At 33.7% G+C, this 20,182-nt stretch overlaps 1 protein-coding gene across 1 annotated transcript in view; it reads right to left on the minus strand.

Annotated features, from left to right (window-relative positions):
* Nucleotides 1-20,182, minus strand: part of LOC126773602 (GATOR complex protein NPRL2-like) — a 57,876-nt gene that overhangs the window by 6,012 nt on the left and 31,682 nt on the right. The gene's annotated exons all lie outside the window — the stretch shown is intronic.

Raw genomic sequence — 20,182 nt, forward strand, 5'->3', positions numbered from 1 at the left:
TGGTGGGGTCTAAGGGCGTTGGTGACAACTTACCATCAAGTGGCCCATATGCTCATCCGAAAAAAAAGAAGACAAAGAAAAACACGAACACATACAAAATATATTAACAAAATGTATATTCGAATTCTGGAAAACTGACGATGAGAGTAAATTATAAATTAGTATTTAAAAATAGAATGCTTACAATCTAAATTTGTGATGTGTACTATGAATATTAATGCAGTTCTATGTGTGTGTATGTATGTACATATGTACGATCTCGTATCGCTACAACAACCACGTGTTACATATTACGTTGATGTACACTAAGATTACATTAGCAAACATATACATTGACAACATCTTAGTTCCTAAGGTTGATGGCGAATTAGCGATATAGGAAACGATTAATATTTCTTACAGCACCAATGTATATGGGTAGCGGTGATACCTTCAGGTGGCCAATTTGCCCGTACGCCTACTTAAAAAAAACGTAGCAGTTGTCCTGTTGTATGTTGGTGATCGGTATTGAAGCTGATATGCTGTACACAGTCGTAAGTTACCAGAAAGCGAATGATAGCATAAAAACATAATCCGTAATATATATATATATATATATATATATATATATATATATATATATATATATTAATATATTATATTAATATATATATATATATTATTTATATATATATATATATGTATATATATATACATATATATGTATATATATATACATATATATGTATATATATATATAGTCCTCCTCATCGATTTCGATGACGGCGACCCTAGAAATTAATTGTTATTTCTAGCATAAGCCCTAATGTGGCTCGCTAGACCAAATTTGGTTTAAAAAAAAACCGACGACACGTGTTACAATACAGTTGGCCCGCAGAGTTGTATATATACGTGTAGGATGGCTTAGGTCTCTCTTTCCTTAACTGGCGCTTTTCGTCTAGTGCGTGAAGGCGGTTTTCCTCAAACGTCCGTAAAAAAATCATATATGTATCACCTTTCATAGTAATCAAATGGTCAAATGGTATCAAGTTACGAGCATATTAATGTCAAATACATGTATATTGGAAGCTTTGTTTGCGCGAGCAATATTGGGACGGTATAAAGGTTACCCTACACCTCTGCAAACGTTTGTTCTATCAATGTATGGAAAAAGTTGGAATAATATTCGTTGACACTGTCGCTATATATACTCTGTATTAAAAGATAACATAAACATAATGTAGTTTTTTTTTCTAACTTTTAACGATAATAACAGCTATAAGCATCACGCCGACTGAAAAATATCAAATCGAGTACAAAATTAAATAACAGCTGTACTATTCTGTAAGATCTCACTTCGTATCTCACTCGTGAAATATTGAATACCGACTTACTGTTCGCTATTTTGATGCGCGTGCCATTTAAATGTTATAATATTGTTGACTGTCTCGTTGGCGCAATTGCCAGTGACCCTGCCTTCAGGTTGCGGATTCGATTCACACTCCGAATCCGGGTGTTTTACATATATATTAAGTATTTATTTAATTAAATTATAATGTAAATGTGTTTATCAGACGTCTGTTACCTATTACACAGGCAACAAGCTTACTTTAGGAACAGATGACCGTACAAATAAAAAATATCCCTGTCAAATATCAATGTCAAATGTCAGAGTCGCATATCACCTTCTGATATTTAGCGACCGTGTACTGCAGTGAGTTTCGAGTTCATACTTACTGCGTAATTGTTACAAAGATACACGACAGAAAAAGAAAAAATAATAATACGTAATTATTAATACTTATACGAAATCGGATCCAGTGGAGTCACAATGAAAGACATAACCACTTCCATTAATTGCAGGAAACCAGACGACCAAATAGTACTTATTGCATCAGATGGCCCATTTATTAGATAGCTCGTTTATTAAAGAAGGTTAAAGGCTATAATAATCTTATGCTAATCCTAACGAGACAAGCAATTATCATAAACCAAAATAAATTATTAAAAATGTCACGGGAAACGCTATTGTTAATAATTATTATCATCGTGTTCTCCTAAATAGTTTGTGATGTTTTTGAATAATATCAGAACAGTAGAATGCATAGAACCGCCGATTGGCATCTTGTCTATATATAATTCATTACCACCCACGCGTGACATTAAAACCTTTTGGACGATTGTTTTATTATTACAGCAAGTCACGAGCTATTGGTTTAATGATTAAATACGGCTGATCGTTCGTGAGGTCTTCGGGTAGCGGACCAAATAAAAAGTTTATCTATAAAAAGTGAGTCCTGCATCTGGTCACATCTCTTTCTAGTCTTGTAGTAATGCCCTCAATAAGACTGTGCTCATACTGTGCTCAGAGAGCAGAGGGAGTGATTCTGTGTCAGTTGTTAGCAAACCCATTTGAGCTGTATAACACCCACGCATTTTCAAACGTAAACACACATATATAATTTATTTCTATATACGAGTATATTAAAAAGTACGATATATTTAGACTAAAATTATCAAAAAAAGGTTTCGCAATCATTCTATTCCATTATATCGGATTATATACAAAGTAGTTCGGGCGTATAACAATTTCCTGAACCGTAAATAACGTTCGCGAACTGCCACGGTTAAGGTAGTCATAAATAAGTACATAATGAGGTCAATATGCGTAATGTACATTAATTATATAATAAATATCTGTTGAGACTGTTTATGTATATTTTCATGAGATTAATCGCTGTAATTATATTACTATCGATAAGCTAAAATATTAAATTTATAATATTTCAATTTCAGATCATGGACGAATTCCTTGAAAAAAAAAAAACTCCGAAGCAGATAAATTAACATAATAAAAACGTAGTCAATCGAAAAAGTCATTTCTATGTTAGACTGACAACTTAAAATAATGAATTCTTAACTTGTTAAGTTAAAACGAGAGCGATCCCACATAAAGGAAATCGCGGGTGGAGCTTGTTAAGAATATTAATTATTCCTATATAATTGTGGTTTACTTCAATATAACTGGTATACTGTAAAATTAGAGAAATGATAAAAGAATTGCTTTTAATTTATAATTATTTCGTGATTTGTGTTTACAATAATAAATTACTTTATTCATTACAGTGATTACGTGAATACGATAGTTTAATGATATGATTATTGAGTAGTAGTGAGTGAGTTTCTTTTATTTTCTGCTAACACTCATGAATATATATGGGCACGGCGATATGCGCACCTTCTCCCACGTCCACATAGGAGCCAAATCAGAACTGATGATGCCTCAATACCCTTAGCAGCGTTCAGGTCGTTTGCGTAAGCGATCTTAATAGAATAAGCTGATAAATTCATAAAAAATAACTTCGATCCCGTCGGACATTTTCAACGGAGAACAGTCACTTCGCAGGATCCTGCATGAGAAACTCTATTCCCTAACTTTAATACCTTAATGTGATTGCAACCCAACACGACCGGAGCGAGTTCCGGCGCAGTTCTAACGGCTTTACGTGCTTTCCCGGGCGAAGGACTGTTACCGCTGTCAACTTCCGAAATTTATTTGAATATTTTATTTATGTGTAACTCTATTGGCGATCTAATAAACATATAATTAAATAAATAATGTTGACAATTAAATAAGCACACAATATAATAATTATATATACAAATTCTATTGAAATGTACTGCAAGAGATCGCACGGTCCATTTGAAATCTTGTCTCATTTAAACGCTAAATAATTTAATTCATTTGCATATTAGTAAATGTCGTGAGATCAGCGATATTTCCTTGATACATTACTGGGTGTAGTTTGCATAAATAACTAATACTACTAAATGAGTAATATTGTATTATTATGGGCCGAGATGGCCCAGTGGTAAGAACGCGTGAATCTTAACCGATGATCGTGGGTTCAAACCCGGGCAGGCAACACTGAATTTTCATATGCTTAATTTGTGATTATAATTCATCTCGTACTATACGGTGAAGGCAAACATCGTGAGGAAATCTAAATGTGTCTAACTTCACTGAAATTATGCCACATGTGTATTCCACCAACCCGCAATGGAGCAGCGTGGTGGAATAAGCTCCATACCTTCTCCTCAAAAAGGGAGAGGAGGCCTTAGCCCAGCAGTGGGACATTCACAGGATGTTACTGTACTGTACTAAATGAGTACAGCTCGTTCGTGACTTTATCTGTTGTTGCAATAATGCTGTTTATACGGACAGTATTGTTAAATTATACAGCTTAAAAACATCTCGTATATTCCTACGAAGCAGACAAGTGAAGAAAATGAAAGACGTAACGACAACCGCACAACAAACCTGTGATGTGCATCAAATTTACACCCGAATGTGAAGGGAGAATGATTCGCGATGTAACCAATTGCTCGCAACAACGCAAAACTTCGTGTATAGCGTGCATTATTGCAGAACCAAAATTTAACATTATATTAAACTACGTAAAGTGAAGCCGGGCCCGGTTACTGTATTTTATAATTGTTGTTTGTTAAATTTATTACATTCAATTTATATTTATCTTAAGTTCTTGAAAGTTATCGATACTTATCTATTAAGTGCCCACTTAGAGTTGTAATTAAGTAATAGTTTGTTTAATTTTCCGGTGTAAATATTTGTTTATAGATATATAGATTAAAAATGGCTTTAAAGGGAGTTATCACCGCTACAAATCTATACAAATAAATAAAATTGAAGTATCTGTCTGTGATTAAAAAATATATTCTTTTTTTTAAATTAATATGGCAAAAATAATAATGATATTAAATAAGTGAAAAAGGGGTAAAAAATTAACCACGAGCAATATATTACATTATTATAAAAATACATATCTGATCTAGACAAGTGAGACTGTTCTATTAATGTTTTACATGTAACGTGTTTAATAATGCGTGTATATCTGACATTATAAACAAATAGCATTCAAATTTTATTAAATTTCAATACAACTTCAAATAAAACGTTATAATTTCTGTATTATAAAACTATAAGAAGACTATCAGAGGAATCATAGAGGAAGAGTATCTTGCCCAAGTATTTCCCGCTAGTTCATAAGGCAGCTAGAGGCCATCCTTACCAGCTAGATCACCAGTTCGGAATATAGATTTTATCGAGAAGAACCGACAAGAAACTCAGTAGTTATTCTTTTTAACCATTTTAATTACAGAGTCTATCAAATGTTTATCATTTATACAAACTTGCGTTATTTTTATCGATGTTTTTTGATATGCGATTTCAGTTTATTAATAGGCCGAGTTAAAAATAATAGAGAGAAGTACGTACACCGTCAATGCGAATATGATAGAAGATGTTTTGATTTCAAATAGGTCGGCAGCTTTGTAAATGGGCCACCCGTTGGTCACCACCACAGCCAACATCGTCAAAGCACCACCGAAAACTAAGATATCCCATGTCACACTGGCTCACTCACAGTACAAACCGGAACATAACAATACTAAGTATCGCTGTTTGGTGGTAGAATATTATCTGGAAGTCTCTTTTGTGACTGTTATTCTTCCAGCTCACTCACACGCAGAACCAGTGAATTATAAAATAATATAATAAATAAATAATCGTTATAAATATAATATTCAATTATAAATGTAATCGTTTTTAAAAGAAATGCAATTTTATTCAAATGTCGCTAGTAATTTAAATTATGTGAATAATAATTGCGTCAAATTATTGTCTTACAAGATTAGCTCTAATACATTATAATGTAGATAGTATATTTCAAGTTATGTTTCTTACACGTGGAAAGCTAACAATACACGCGTTTTACTTATGTAAACAAACATTTTATACATATATATTGCATAGGATAAATTGTATGGATGATTATTATTTTCAACGCTAAATATACAAAAATAATTATGTATACATAATCTATAAGCTATAGAAAAAATATTTCCACGTGCAGATATTTAAGCAACAGCATAAGCTTATATAGCAGAATTATTTAAATTAAAACCTTAAATATATACAAATAAAAATAGTTACTGTACAAATCGTGACCGTTTGGAATGCTGGCAAGAATGCTAGGTGATAAATATATGACGAGCCGGTTGGCGTGGTTGGTAGATACTTGCCTTTCACGCCGAAGGTTGTGGGTTCGATTCCCACCCAGGACAGACATTTGTGTGCATGATCATGTCTGTTTGTCCTGAGTCTGGGTGTAATTATCTATATAAGTATGTATTTACAAAAGAAAAGTAGTATATCAGTTGTCTGGTTTCCATAGCACAAGCTCTGCTTAGTTTGGGATCAGATGACCGTTTGTGAATAATGTCCCCAGGATATTATTGTTCGATTTTAATTTAATTGTTCTACTCGTAGACTTACATTAGGTCGTCAGCTCCTGAGAACGATTTTCAACATTTATTTATTCTTAATACTCATGTAAAATTGAATGTTTGTGTAATCCTTTATACGTTACTAAACAATTAATCCGATTGTGTCGGCTTAAGAAGACCTTGGACCAAAAAACAAAAGATTTTTTCTTTGTTTACTTATCCTTCAATCCAAACATTTTATGACCTTTATACAACACGTGCTAAAACCGGAAAGGGTACCAATAAACATATCAAAACAAGTAGACTAAGATACTATCGACCATTACGGTATCGTGGATTGTATGCACTATAAATTAAGGTTTATTAAAAACACTGATACTAAAAACACTTATACTACTACTTAAGCTTTCGTCGTTTGCTAAAATATCGACAGCAAAAGGAAACGTGCATACAGATGGACTTTTAGCAAAACGTTGTAAGTACTTAACCGAAAAGATATTTCAAAACATATGTGTCGTCAACACGCGTTGGTGACGAAACTCGTCATTTTACGTTGTTGATACTATTTCTATACAGGCGTGTAAGATCTCTGAAATAATATCGTTAACGTCAAATATACAAGAGTATGTTTTCTGAAACGGTATGATTAACGTGCAATAAGTAGCACGCGAGTTGAATCGGATAATTGATTACAAGTAAAAAATATATATTAACGAGGCATTGCAACGTAAAATAAATTCCGGGCATTAGTAAGTTATATACAATACTAACTGTTATACGCGGTTTCTCTCGCTTTAAACGTTACTGTTCCGACCCGTGTATCGTATTCGTTGCGTGATATTTTGTACTTATTAGTCAATATTTTTTCTCAATAAATAGCCGATCTTACATAGAAAAAAATTCAAATAAGTCCAAATCGGTAAGCCCTGATATACTCTTCGTTAGATAAGATCATTATTATAGCTGTACATTGGGGAAATTTTACTGTTGTTTTTGTTAGAATAAATAATAATCTACCATTTTGATCAATTATATACAGGTGCCATTCAAAGTAATTTGCATAAGAATTAGCATTTCGTTGACTAATTAACGGAAGGATCATGGAGCAAATTTGTCTGCGTCAAGTAGAACAAACGACACATTAGGAAATTCCACTATAAGCAACGGTACCAACTGTTATAACGTTAGCCAAAAAGTCAATTAAGGCATATTTGTGTCACGTTAAATGATTAATAAGTACTTACTTTAGTGTTGAGGTGAATTAATTTGCGAAACATTCGGCACGCCTCCGTGAACATGGCGCTATGAAGCTTTATTAACTGGGTTACTGATGTTTTGGAGAATTGTATTATTTCGAGAGACAAGATTGCGACGAGTTTATCTATTTATAACTAGTTTTTAGATATTTATTATATAGACTTTTATTTAATTAATAGGCGGACGGGCAAATGGCCCACCTGATAGTAAGTGGTCACCACCGCCCATAGACATTGGCGCCGTGAGAAATACTATGCCTCTTACACCGCCAACAACTTTAAACAATCTTGGGAACCAAGATGTTATGTCTTGTGCCTGTAGTTATGCTGGCACAAGGGTCCTCCTACGCAGACTGGCTTGCACAAAGCCCTAGTGTTATTTTTTGAATAATCGTTTCACCATAGACGTGTTGTCTCTGAAGATATTCATAATTCGATGGAATGAAAAATTCGTCACGACAGGAAACAGTTCAGGCGCAGGACCAACGGCCTTACCGAGAATATCTCGACAGAAAAATCAAATAATTATTTTCATTGTTGTTTCGGACAAATTGTGTAGTTGTCACGACTAGCGGCTATGAATCTCTTACTCGCGGTAACTGACATTACTAAATTATAATTTATTACGGAAATGGCGCCAGCGGGTATATTGTGCCGAACGAGGAAGAGAAGGTCGCCGTCAGAAGGCCTCTATCTATATCTCTATAGTCCGTGGCCTTGATTATAACTTTAATTATGTTACGCATAAATGTATTTTTTAATCTAGCACCTATAATTAAAAAACGCATTTAAAATATATACATAGTTCAAAATCATTATCTAATCGAGTATATAACCTGTAGAAATTCGGGCCAGTGTAGTTAACGAGTATTTCTAATGGTACTTGTGTCAAGCGGCTCCGCTCTTCCATAACACTTCATAAATTTATCAAGATAAGTATGAGATATAGACATATGATCAAAACAATAGTTTGCAATATATTTAAATTTATTTTAAGCCCGTCTGTGTATGTACCACCCACTCGTCAGATATTCAAGCGTCATACTGCAATACTTAGTAACGTTGTGTTCCGGTTTAAAGAGTTAGTGAGCCAGTGTAACTGCAGGCACAAACATCTTGGTTCCTGGGTTGGTGGCGCATTGGCCACGTAAAGAACGGTTAACATTTCTCAAAGCGCCAATGATTGTTGGTGAACATTTGGTTACCTATATAATAAACAAAATAACTGTAGCAGCTCGGAGTATGGAAATTGGTAGTGTTTACATTCCAGTGCCTCAGAATGTAAGCACGTAAAGAGTTATTAGAGTGCATCTATGTTGCACACACACGTGTGCAATATAAAATGTCCCGCGTAGTTGGTTAGTCAACCTTGAGAATTGCCGCAGTGACCGAAAACGGTCAGGACGATATCGTATTAACAAAGCAAAACAGGTACACACACACTTTTAAAATGAATTAAAAAAATCTTCGATAAATTATGATTCTAAATATATAAGCGGATGACCATTATGTTTATACATCAGATATTATCATACATAATAATTATAGCTTGCCCCTTTTATTTTCAAAAGGATAATTTATGTTGATGACTTAAATATATAAAGGTTAAAATAGTTACTGTACAATTACGCGTGGAACGGTGGCAAGAATGCTATCAGCAGTTTCCCCCTTGAATCAAGATTATGATTCTCTAGGCGAACAATTAATTTCCCTTCATCACCAATGGAGACAAAGTCCACTAACTGAACGGTTTCTTAAATAAACGCATTCCGTAAATGTCCCACAATTAGGTAAATTCATTCAGATGGCTTGAAGGATATTCCACCACGTTGCTCCAGCAGGGGTAGATTGATTCTAACGGCTGTTTCCACGATGTTTTACTCCAAGCTAACCTCGTGAACGTTGCACTGAGTATTTTTTTTTTGAACCCGAAACCTTCGGTAAAATCTCATGTGTTTAATACACTGGGCCATCTCGGCTCTATCTGTTACCCTGATTTCACCCGGTTTCATCCGAGTGTGAGGGAGGTCGCGATGTTAGGTACCATATTTCCTTTGATGTAGTTTTATGTACAATATATACAACTTGATCATTTGAATCACATTATTTCATTTTATTGAAAAATGTCCGTCCGTCTGTAGTTCTGTGCATGATATAAAAAAAGCAATGAAAGTACATTTTATTCAAGTAGAATCTTGCAAGAATTTTTGACTCGTCATTTTACACAAAGCTGTGCCTACTGCGATTTGTATGGAATACAAACAGCGCCATCTAAAGACAATAATCGGAATTCCATACAAGTTGCAGTTAAAGTCAACGCTATCGAAAAAGTAAAAACAAAAAATTGCATTTTAATCCAACTACGATAGAACCAACACGAAGTAAAACTGAAATAATATGTTTGAAAAATGCATTAGTATTTTATCTCAAAGGTTTGAAGATAACGCTGTTATTTTCGTCTTGGTAATCTTAAAGATCATCTTAAAGATTAAACAGGACATATAGGTTCGCGTATTAAATTAATTGTTTTATACAAACGTTTGAATCAATTTTTGACCACATTATGATATTTCTATTAGCGTATGACGTAATTAGAAATCAAATATGGAAGCTGCCTTCATTATTGTAACACATTACTAATATTTGTTTTTATATATATTATATGTCGGATATAAGTCGAAGTAGGTTCCTGGTTATTAATTTATAAATGGATCATTATATACATTTTATTAATACAAGTCCCACCGTGTATGCTATTATAATCCTAGTGTACATCAACGTAATATGTAACACGTGGTTGTTGTAGCGATACGAGATCGTACATATGTACATACATACACACACATAGAACTGCATTAATATTCATAGTACACATCACAAATTTAGATTGTAAGCATTCTATTTTTAAATACTAATTTATAATTTACTCTCATCGTCAGTTTTCCAGAATTCGAATATACATTTTGTTAATATATTTTGTATGTGTTCGTGTTTTTCGTTGACTGTGTGTGTATATATCATACACATGTGTTAGCATTAATTTTATCTAAAGTACAAATGTATGATGATGGTACAATTGATAAAATCGTCATTCAATTAAATTAAGTTATTGTTTGTAATGAAAATTAAAAAATAAAGATGAATATATTGACGACGGAGCTGAGATGGTCCAGGAGATAAAACACGTGGATCTTAAGCGAAGTTAAGAAAAAATACATTCTGTAATGTCTACCGGGCAAGGATTCTACCCTGGAGAAGGTGTCGGAGCTTACTCCAGCACTCTGTTCCAATTAATTTTCAGTTACACTTTTAATATGACTGAGATAAAAAAAGAACCATATTTATTATTATATTTTTTTTCTATTTAGTAAAGTTTCACTTTTTATAAATAAAAGACTTATTATAAATAACTTCCGGAACAAATAATATCAAAAATTATTGCGTTACTTTAATAACTTTTCACCACCCATAAAATGTTAAACAGCTGATGTTGAATGAAATTAATACGTTACGTGAACCCTTTAAACATGCGCTTAACAGGCGCATGTACTTACTTTGGATGCAATACGCATGCCGAGACATAATTTGCAAGTGACTAATTTAATGGACTTTAATGTAAATAAAATGTAAATCATGCGTTTAGCTAAGACTTCTTATTTTATTTCCTTCAAACAATCAAATTAAATAAAACTATAGAAAATTAATGACTTGCATTAATATCTTAGGGTTTTGGATAAACCTTTTTTAGTACCTACCACACTTAATCACTCCAAATGTAAGCGGGGGGTATGTCAATGTGCGACTCCTGGCCGTGTTCCAGATTACTCCATTGAAATGTCAGAGTGATAAGCGACATTGACTACAATGATTTTAATATTTAAAGGACACATGGGTCAAAATAGCGTATCACCAAATGTCAGTTTTTGACATTTCTTCAGAAAGTTCTTACAGTACACTACTGTTAATAATGTACGCGTCACAACTTGTCTACCGTTAAACATTAACTTCGTATGTTTTGTGTTATGTTTTGAAGTGTGAGTCAGAGGGATACTTATAAGCACATAACTTTTGTTTTAAATAGATTTTTTTTTAAATATATCAGCTAGCGCTTGACTGAAACACCTGATGAAAAGTGATGATACATCTAAGATGTAGCGCGCTTGCCTAGAAGATGCCTATTCACTCTAGACTTGAAGTTACCCAAATTGTAGGTGGTGGGGAAAACTGAGGTCAGGAGGGTATTCCAGATCTTAGCGGTGCGTATCAGAAACGAGGAAGCAAATCGTTTCGTACGTGTCTTAGATACGTCAACTACTTACGTGTGCAGTTCTTTACGATGCCTCGCAGTTCTGTGGTAAAGTGTAGGCGAACGATCATGTCCATAATATTTGGACCCCAAAGGTTGGCGGTGCTTTCACAGTGCGAAAAATATTTATATTTAGCTCGTAAAAGCGTAGTAGCTCTGACTTTTTGATAGGACCAATTCTTCTAATAGTCACTTTATCGCAATCGAATCGAAGCATAATCGTTGCCATTACCCGTTATCCTATCATTTAATTGAATTATCGACTATTGGAATAAAAGTTAAATAATTTTGGTTTTACTGTAACGAATAAATATAGAATAATCAAAGTTGGATTACAATTGAATCGGGAACGTATCACAATCGTTATAGATTAGCAGAAGTTGTACTTTCAAAAATCCTGTAATTGCAATCCTTGTGAAAACTTATCATATTATATGTATTTACTTTTGGCCTTACTGGCTTCGTCACCGGACTGGAGAGGTAGGCCAGTACTTAGACTAAAGCCTAAGAGCTTTCGTCTGAAGACGTCGTCAACGTCGGATATGGCTCGTATCTATACTAATATTATAAATGCAAAAATAACTGTCTGCCTTTTACTTTTCACGGCGAAGCCACTGATTTTGATTTTGATGAATATTGTCATGGAAATTGGAAAGCTTGAACCCTAAGGACGGACAAAGGCTACTTTTAACCAACACCCACAACACCACTCCCCCCTCACTCGCCCTAGACTAGTTTCAGCGGGCGGGTGAATATTATAAATAATTTATATGTAACTTTTGTATTTCTTTTTCTTATATTAATCGAAATCAAACAAACATTTATTTCGTAAAAACGTTAAAATGATGAACTATATCGATTAAATATACACATTTCTTAAAACTAAAACAAAAATAGTCAAATTTAAAGAAGTACCCCCACGATCCCTACCCGACATACCTGTCCACAACAAAGGCCGCGATTCTACGCTATACGGCAATGGCCAATATTTGCGCCCAATAAACACCCGCGAATTAATTAGTATTAATATTCATTTCATAAAATTAATTGAAATATTTAATGAAGCTTGTTTTACCGCATTTACTCCAACACAATACTCTATCATACGACTTACACGTGATCAACTCGAATTGAATTTATTCTCATCAAATCAACTTGTTATTATTGATGGAGCCTTTATTATAATTGATAATAGCTCCACAATACTCTTATGAAGATCGACGTCTGTACAGAGTGTCTTGTAAATAATAAATATGAAATTTTCTAGATATATTTTTATATATATATATATATATATATATATATTTATAGAATAGGAAAGCGGACGAGCATATGGGCCACCTGGTAAGTGGTCACCTACGCCCATAGACATTGGCATTGTAAGAAATTTTAACCATCGCTTACATTACCAATGCGCCACCAACCTTGGGAACTAAGAGGTTATGTCCCTTGTGCCTGTAATCTGTAATCTGTCAGGAAGGTAAATGACTCTCCTCCACCTGATGGTAAGTGGTAGTCGGGATGATCTGCACTAGATTTGCCGGCCCGCAATATGCCTCTTCAAGCCTCTTTTTATAAAATGTACTATTTTAAATTATCAATATTCACATATAAATATAATATACTATCCACAATCGAACGCAGCAGTACAATCTCGAATGCTGTTATTGTTTAAGTATATCTATAAACACGTGGACCCTCATCAATGTTCGCGGCGTTTAGATAAGGAAATAGGCACTGCATCCAGATAGGCAATCTTTGGACAATATATAATGTTTATAATTTATATTATACGATAATCAATTAAGTTTAACTAAGCCCCTTAGTAAGAGCAGAGATGGCCCAGTGGTAAGAACGCGTGAATCTTAACCGATGATCGTGGGTTCAATCCCGGGCACCACTGAATTTTCATGTGCTTAATTTGTGATTATAATTCTTCTCGTGCTTGACGGTGAAGGAAAACATCGTGAGGAAACCTGTATGTGTCTAATTTCACTGAAATTCTGCCACATGTGTATTTCACCAACCCGCACTGGAGCAGCGTGGTGGAATAAGCTGCAAACCTTTTAAAAAAAAAAAGGAAGAGGAGTCCTTTAGCTCAGCAGTGGGACATTCACGGGCTTTTACGGAAGCCCGTACGTGGAGATTAAATAAAATATTTAAAAACAAAATCAGGAAAACTTGCATATTATTATTATAGTATATTATTAAATAAATAAAATATAACCAAAGACTTTTCATCTCATAGCAGATTTGTGGGTCTCAGTCATAAAACGTGTACACGCTAAACCGAAAGTCTTTTTATTATTATATATATATTTTTAGCACAGAAGTGAAATATTAATCAGAAGTGGTTAATCAAAAAGGAAAAGAAGGAAGAAAGGAAGGAAACGTTCAAAGTAGCTAATTATGCGATAGCAATTATTTACCGATAACATCGATATCTTTCCTTGACAGGTAACAATTACCATGGTAACCGCGCGTAAAAGCGAAAATAAAAAATGAAGTCTTGACGGCTACGAAGTGTGTGCTGCCAGAGTTATTGTCCACAGATAAATAATCGTTAACAATATTATATAGTTAGGAGATTCCTTGATTCCTACAAGTGTTGTTTTTTTTATCTAATCAAGGGGCCTTATATATCCCCCAAGGGACCCATCGTTACACGCTAAATTAAATAAAAAAAGGAAGTGTTTTTTAAAAAAAAAAACGACGCGCGCTTATTTAACCGTAAATTTGTAGATGGACAGAAAAATATTGTAATTAATTCATTATTAGTACGACCTATGATTTGTTGTTTCTGTTAAATTGGGTTATTTGGATTTTAAAGAGTAATTGAGAAAGTCATTTACATTAATTTGAATGATTTTGTATTCTATTTTTATAAAGACTAATTCGCAGTTTTTATAAAAATCAGTTTAATTTCTATAAGCTATATGTATATATGGCAAACCGGTTGACGTGGTTGGTGGATGCTATGCCTTTTGATGGAAGGTTGTGGGTTCGATTACCACCCAGGACAGACATTTGTGTGCATGAACATGTCTGTTTGTGCTGAGTCTGGGTGTAATCATCTATATAAGTATATATTTACGAAAGAAAATTAGTATATGTAGTATATTAGTTGTCTGGTTTCCATAGTACAAGCTCTGTACAAGCTTAATTTGGGATCAGATGGCCGTGTGTGAAAAATGTCCCAGGATATTATAATTATTATATATTCTTATCAAAACTTCAGGCGTCAGCTGCTGAATATATTACATATAATAAAACAGTGTAAACAACGGTAGAGGTTATCGCTCTGTATACAATTGCACATTTACGTAACCGACAATGTAATCGTGCCGTGAAACCTGACTTGAACTTCGTTGCTAATATAACAACAAACTTTATTTAACTAGTGAAAAATACGCTGGAAACGTTACACATTTGTAGCTTATTAAATATTTAGTATGTCCTTTTTATATGTAAATGCACAACCTGTTCTCTTATAAAAAATCTTTCACCAAAGGTTGTAAGAGATCGCTACAAGCGATAAGACCGCCTTTGCGCACCATTTTTATTTTTCTTTTTCTTTGATTGTTTCCTCCTTATCTCATCTTATTTATATGTTGTGCAACAGTGTTAAATAAATAAATAAATAAAAACGTTGCTCTCAAATCCGAAATATTACTCAAATAATAATTTAACGTGAAAAATAGAGATAAAATCTACGTTAATGTGTGACGATATAGTATAGTTTATACTAAGGAAACTCACATTACTTTTTTTTATAGAATAGGAAGGCGGACCAGCATATGGGCCACCTGATGGGAAGTGGTCACCAACACCCATAGACATTGGCATTGTAAGAAATGTTAACTATCGCTTCCATCACCAATACGCCACCAAATTTGGGAACTAAGATATTACGTCCCTTGTGCCTGTAATTACACTGGCTCACTCACCCTTCAAACCGGAACACAACAATACCAAGTACTGCTGTTTTGCGGTAGAATATCTGATGAGTGGGTGGTACTGGTGGGAGCTTGTACAAAGCTCTACCACCAGTAAATTCTATATAAGGTAGACAGAATTTATCCAGTTGATGAGGATGGCTCTCTGGTCAATTTTTGTTATGGCGGCTATTCTCGAGGATGACTAGCTAACAGCGCAGGGCATACTACAGTGCTCAAGTTTATGCGCATACACAGGTGCACTCTCTATTCCCTTACTCTCATAGATGGGACTACAAATCCGACATGACCGGAAACAGTTCAGTTTTAGAACCAACGGTTATATGTACTTTCCGAGGTACGAGAATATAAGCACTTCTAACTTCCATCCTCCAGGCTGCTACGGCTTTTTTTACGACAGAAAGCAAACAAACTTTTATTGGTTTTGAGCCGCAATTTGAACTGTAGTTAGTTAGTTAGACCAACGAGGCTGTGTAAAGTGAAGAAAAACACAATTTATTCAATTATGTTAAAATTATGTTCATAGCACCATCACGTATACTTGTTTATGTTCCATTGGTAAAACGTTTCGATAAAAGTATGCCAATGATAATCATAGCAGCTACTGTATTACGCGGTGACTCCATTTCAGATTGACAGGCGAGAACGCAATTAAATTTATTATATATAAAAATAATGTTTGTATGTTTGTCCTTTACGCGTTCATATGACATTCAGCCGATTGCGATGAAACTATGGTGAGTTTTTCTACGTAATCTTGAGAAGCTTTTCTGCGTACTCCAAGCCCAATAACAAATTATTTTAGTTATTTTAAAATCTGCACAAGCATTTAAAACAAATTAAGACACCAAATTTAACCCAAGGCACGAACGCAAATGGCTGCGGTGAAATTGAATTAAAATAAAAGACCAAAAACATAAGATTTTTCTTTGTATGTTTGTTCATTACCAATTTAAACGTTCTACTTTTAATGTAGACCCTTATTCCACCCATGCGAAACTGAGACGGTTAGCTGGGTAGTAAATAATAATTAAAAATACTATAGCATTCATGTAATAAGCCATTTAAATAAAATGGAGTCGAAAATATATAAAAGGAATCAAGTAAGAAATTAGATTACGGTTAGCAATCTAAAAAAAATCATAAACCCTCAGCAAATGTACTAAATAAAACAGATACAATATGATATTGACCAGATGAACGCAACCCTGCTCATTGTTATTTACAGCAGCGATAAAAGATACACAACAAGATATATGGATAATAAATATACTTATGTTGTTGAGGGTGTGATTTGCTAAACAATATTGTCTGTATTGTTCTTTCAAATGTCAAATCGATGATGACAAAAAGAGATAAATAACTGTTTAATTACACACCTGCGAATTAAAGTTTGTAAGATCGTTAATTTCCAGAAAAAATGATATTTTATATTTTTAAAACAGTACGCTGTGTACAAGGAAACTAAATGTTAAATAAGAATATAAAACAACGAAACAAACTTTAACATTTTGATATCGCAATAATCATATTTTATGTTGCAATTAATTTTGTTTTTATTATCCAATTGCGGAGATAAAAATGATTATCACCTCGTATTGCAAAAGTCTCAGAGTCGAATCTGATCTCTTGGGTTATTTATCATGCTTTATGAAGAGAGCCGAGCAACAGAGCCACGTAATGGTAACCATCCGGTTCTCAAATATTTGACAAAAATCAATTTACAAATTTACTTTCAGAAAATATTCAAGTGACTATCTTGATCATGATCATTTGAAAACACTCAAAACGGAATATACTTACAATAACAATGGAGAAGTGTATTTAAGCTAATACTTAATAATATAAATTCGTTAATATTTAAAAAATGTCTATTATATTTGTGACATTGATTGTTGACAATAGTTCTAAATATAAAAAAAAAAATCTAATTTTGATATGGAATAAAAGCAATTTTTGATAAGCATTAGGTTATCATAAATTGACTGGATGGATTTTAGTTAAACAATTATTTCTCTCTTTCTGTCATTATTGATTTGACATTCGAAAGAAGAAGACACGGCATTGTTTAACTGATCACTCGCTAGACTAGTTTTATAAGGCTTGAAATGATTAATGAAATTTGTCTTAGATGCAGCTTGGGACCTGGAGACGGTCATAGTCACAAGCAATGCACTTACCAGTAAAATAGAGACACTGGAATATTAACTAACCATAATACAAGGTATGGCTTATATCACCACCTAATCGATTTTATTAAATCTTTAGTCGGTGTATGTATATATTATATCGGGAGCCTTCGTATCGATCACTTTTAAACGTCTGTTATAAAGCAAAGAGTGTCCGTTGTTTTCATCTAAGATATTTATAGATTGATCCGACGTAGTTCTTTGAGCCCGATCTAAATAACCCGCTCGTTTCACAATACCATGATTTAAAAATGTAAACACGTCGTGAGCCAATAATATTTTTTTATGTTAGAAAGTTACCGTGCTAACAGATTCATAGTTTTAGCAATAGCATTACATTTTGACAAAAAACTTCTTCGGGCGCTATTTTATGATAAAATTTTATTTCAACAGTTGATATACAAAGAGGTTACTTCTGTAATATACGGATTACCGTGACAAAAACGTTATTACATATATTATATTATTTTCATTTAATTCAATTTCACTATAATATCACCGAGGTCATGGAAGAAACCGGTTACGATATACAAATGCAATGGGGAGACTCAAGGGCAACACTGAGATCTACAAATATTTGTTTGAACAGGAATCGTTCCCGTGACTTTGAGTTAAGGGAGCAAAATGTTTTTTTTTTGTTTAAATTACAACTACAAAATAATTTACTCTATGAGTTAATCGTATAAGCATACTCTTATTGGTTTTTTTATCGTAAATACGAGTACCACTTAGTACAATTATGAGTTTAGCTCTGGCTCGTAAACGCATTTTTCAAAGGCTAATTACGCTTGAAATAAACACACAAAAGTGTCGTCTATTGCGCGATAATTGGGTATTATAAAACGAACTAAATATATTTTTACAAGCATTTATTTAACTTGCAATGTTTGTTAGTTTGATTGTGTCAAATCTTGTAAGTTTAAATAGATCCACTTCCTCTTACCCTATCGAGTCGAAAATTTACATTTTGGGTCTGTTTCGATGACAATGCACTTTTATACTGACCCAGGATCGGCACCAGACGAACGAACTCTTCAACGACTAACAACAAGCTGAAGAAATTTTGGATATACAAATTTGATTATATATTTTTTTATTTACCTTTCTTCAATTAGGTTGAGTTAATTGCGTAAGACCTTAGAATTTAAGAGGATTGATTAAGTGCAAATTCGAGATATTGGATTACTTACAATTATTTATCTCATTAATATTTTTTTGCATATACATAAAGAGTAAATGTAATGTAATTATCATAGGGTTACTAGCATTGATTATAGATTCCATTGAAGGTATATAGTCGTTAATTTTAAAAAAAAAGTTGATTATTTTATCTGCACAGCATTCTGACGTCATAATAGGATCCACTATCGGCTAAAAACACACAGATATTCACAGGCAGGTCGTAAATAATTAACTTAAACAAATTTTTATTGGCTTGAATTTTGTTTGGAAAAAAAAACTTAAACATAATAATACATATATAAATAAGTATTCAGATCCCCTTAATAATAAACGCTTTTGTTTTCGTCTTATGAATGTCAAATTATTTAAAACCAAATAACAAAAACTAGTGTACAAGTATTTACTCGATATAAAAAAAGATATGAAAAATTCATATTCTATGCAAATTGCTAATATCTCTGCTATATTACACTACAAGCATATCTGGATTAACATATATTTATTTATAATACAACATTTTTCTATGTATCAATCAACAGCCAATCATTGTCCACTGCTGAACATAGGCCTCTCCCAAGATGCGCCAAAGCTCCCGGTCCTCCGCCTTCCGCATCCAGTCGGTATATTAACCACCGCCTTCTTAAGGTCTTCGGTCCACCTGGTTAGAGGGCGCCCTACGCTGTGTTTGCCGATCCGCGGTCTCCACTCTAGGACTCTGCTCCAACGGTCATCGGTCCTACGACATACGTGACCAGCCCACTGCCACTTCAGCCTGCTAATTTACAAGCTATGCCGGTGGTTCTTTTCCGGATAATCTCATTTCTGATCTTATCCTTCAAAGATACTCCAAGCATAGCTCGCTCCGTAGCACGCTGAACGACTTTGAATTTGTGTACTAGTCCTGCAGTTATTGTCCACGTTTCGGCACCGTATGTCATGGCAGGTAAGACGCAATGGTTGAAGACTTTTGTCTTCAAATATGTACATGTACATTTCTATGTATTTTCT

Source organism: Nymphalis io, chromosome 15, assembly GCF_905147045.1.
Source record: "Nymphalis io chromosome 15, ilAglIoxx1.1, whole genome shotgun sequence".
Lineage (NCBI taxonomy): Eukaryota > Metazoa > Arthropoda > Insecta > Lepidoptera > Nymphalidae > Nymphalis > Nymphalis io.